Here is a 3,218-nt window from a genome sequence, read left to right on the forward strand (position 1 = left end):
CATAGTCACTTGGTTGGATTCCTTTATTTCTGGGCTGTGGTGAGGCAGAGAGGGTGTGGTGGGGCCAGGCTGCTCACCTCATAGAGGCTAGGAAGCACAGACCGATTAATCCATTGATGAGGTCACCAGCCCTCAGGAATCAATCACCTTCTAAAGCCCTACCTCTAACACTACTGCATTAGGAGCTAAGCCTTCAACACATGAGTTTTGGAGGGACATTTCAGATCCAAACTATGACATACACTTAATCTGCAGAACGTCGTGTCTTAGCAACACAGTACCCTAGAGTTGGGTTGTGTCCTCTTGTGCTCTCATGGCTGCCTTGGGAGTCACAGCTCATTACTACTGCCCAGTGTTGTGGGAGAGGATCATATCCTATATCATTATCCCAAAAAAAGGTCAAAATTCAAAATTCAAAGGGCAATTTCCACTGAATGCCTGTTGCTTTTGTATCATCATAAAGTAAACAAATCTTAGGTCAAGCCATCCTAAGTCGGGGACCGTCTGTCCACATGGGGAGAAAGTAAGGGCTGTTCAAGTAACCAAACCATGACTTGTGCAAGAAGGAAGAGCCAGTATAATTTAGGGGTACATATGGAGGAATGAAAGTTGTAAAGATTGAGGATTCGATTCAATAAGCATGTTCTAAAGCAGGCATGGTTTGATGCCCTGAAATGCAAATGCTTTCCCTTGAAAAACAAGGACGGAGATCTGGTGTACTGAAGGCTACAATAAAGGTTTTAAGAGGGGCCAGGGCTGGTGCAAGCTGGGGGTTGCCCAAGGGTCCCGGGTCAAGTGGCGGTGCACATGGCAGCAGCATCCACTCTGGCTGCCACACCGCGGCGCACAATGTGCCACTGAGCATGCTCATCTGGCCACTGCCCTTGGTGCTGGACCCAGCCAAGGTGCAGAGCCTAGTGGATATGATGCAGAAGGATCCGGACAGCATGTCCCCCATTGACAGCCTCTGGATCAAAGGGGCCCAGGGTGGCGACTACTTCTCCTTCCAGGGCTGCCACCACTACGCGGTCTACCAGCAGCTGCAGTGAGAGACCATCCCTGACAAGCTTGTGCAGTCCACCCTCTCTGACCTGAAGGTGTACCTGGGTGCATCCATGCCAGACCTGCAGTAGCAACCTCCTTGGCATCTGACACTCCCAAGAGTTGTCACCTTAGCTGGGGCTGGATGGGCTGGGTTAGCCCTACTTGCTTGTCTGGTAGATGACAGGTTTTTCACTGGGGTGGCTTGATTCTCTTCCAACAGGCTTTTTCACATGATGGCCTGGCCCCCGGCTGGCAAGGCCTCCCAGAAGGTGCAGCAGGGATGTATGTGATTTCTTTGTGCCTAGGAGGCTGGTCTGACTCTGGCTCTGCCTTCAAAGACTGCCAGGTCTCGGACTCATGCAGAACAGTGTGGGATCTCCAGTTCCCAACTCTGAAAGTGGGATCCTGGTTTTATCTTTCAAGGATGGTTGAGAAGATGAAATGAGAAAAGAGATGGATTTGGAGAGCTGCATGCTACTGGTTCCAGATTCTCAAGGACAAGGCCCTTCTTTACGTTCTTCACAATATCCTGTTTTGTGATTATGTTTGGCTGCAAGTAAAGGAAAACCTAGGTTCTGGTTAACAAGGCGAGGTTTGTTTTTCTACACAGCATGAATCCTGGAGACTAATGGCCCAAATGGTATCATTTCAACAGTGCAGCGAAGGCTTATGTCTCTGATCCTTTTGCCCTGTCCTCACTGTTTGCTACTTCATGATGGAAAGATGGCTGCTGTATCTCCAGGAATCGTGTCTGTGTTTAAGGAAGAAAGGAGCTGGTAAAGAGGAAAGACCAGGCCAACTGGGCCTGTCAACTTCTACCATAAAGTAAAACCTCTTTCAGAGGCTTGGATCCTGCCTGCCCTCTCCCCTGCATATATCTGCCTAGGTCTCCTGGGCCTGAACCAGCTATCATGACCATCCCTAGCTGCAAAGAAAAGTAAGACAGCAAGGGACAGAACTGTCATGGTTGAGTATACCAGTCATGTCCCGTCTCCTGGGACTTGAACGTTGCCTTCTGAAATAAAATTGGGATGCCAGGTGAGAGGAGGAGCTGGATATTGGTTAGATTTCACTGTGAAACAAGACATCCCCATCCTTAGCAGCCCCAAATTATTTATTTATGCATAATTCTGTGGGTTGACAACTTGGGTTGGGCAGCTCTGGTGTCCTGCCTGGAGTCCCTCATGAGGCTACTGTCAGCTGTCACCTTAGCTGGGACTGGATGGGCTGGGTTAGCCCTACTTGCTTGTCTGGTGGATGACAGGTTGTTCACTGGGGTGGCTTGATTCTCTTCCAACAGGCTTGTTCACCTGATGGCCTCCAGATTCCAAAAGAGTGACAGTAGAAGTGATGACACTTCTAGAACTCTAGGTCAGGCAATGTGACAGTGTCACTTCTAACTTCTTTTGATCAGAGTAAATCATAAGTCTTTGTCCAGAATCAAAGGATGGAAATCACTACACCTCTCGATGGGAGAAACTGTGGAGGACTTGAGGCCATTGTCCATGTATCACAAATAAGCCAGGTGTCAAATAACAATCTCTCTCTCTCTCTCTCTCTCTCTCTCTCTCTCTCTCTCTCTCTCACACACACACACACACACACACACACACACATACACAAAGGGCCTCACCTTGCCCAGTCTTTTATCACTAAGACAATAACCTGGCCCTCAAAATCTAGAGGACGAGGTGATAAGACACAATCTGGGTCTCCAAGGGCCAGATACACTCTAGCATGGGCACCTTGTCGAGATGACAGTGGCCGGATGGAACATTCCAGAGGAAGTGTACAGAGTGAGGTGGACCTTGCTCTCACTGGCCTTAGGCAATTTAGCCACTTGGCATATTCAAGCCTCAGTTTCCCCAGCTCGATAGTGAGGACAATAGCTTTCCCCATCCTTTGGGAGTCCTAGGGAATAGGATTGAAAAGGTGTAGAATGCAGTGTGGTATCCTGGATTAGATCTTGGAACAACAACAAAAAGACATTAGTCGAACAACTGGAAATCTGATGATCAAGTCTGGAATTTAATTGATATACCTGTGTTGACCTCCGTTTTGACAAATGTACTGTCATCTATGAAGCCGATTTATTGTGAAGTTGTTGGGGTGGGCTGAGTGGAGAGTGTGGGATCTCTTTGTGCTATTTCTGTACCTTTTCCATATATCTAAAG

General features: G+C 48.1%; 1 pseudogene; it reads left to right on the plus strand.

Moving 5' to 3' along the window:
• The first annotated feature begins 674 nt into the window (after positions 1-674).
• On the plus strand, positions 675-1,133 carry LOC124979326 (sulfiredoxin-1-like; annotated as a pseudogene).
• Positions 1,134-3,218: the final 2,085 nt, after the last annotated feature.

Source organism: Sciurus carolinensis, chromosome 3 (genome assembly GCF_902686445.1).
Source record: "Sciurus carolinensis chromosome 3, mSciCar1.2, whole genome shotgun sequence".
In the NCBI taxonomy this organism is placed as follows: Eukaryota; Metazoa; Chordata; class Mammalia; order Rodentia; family Sciuridae; genus Sciurus; species Sciurus carolinensis.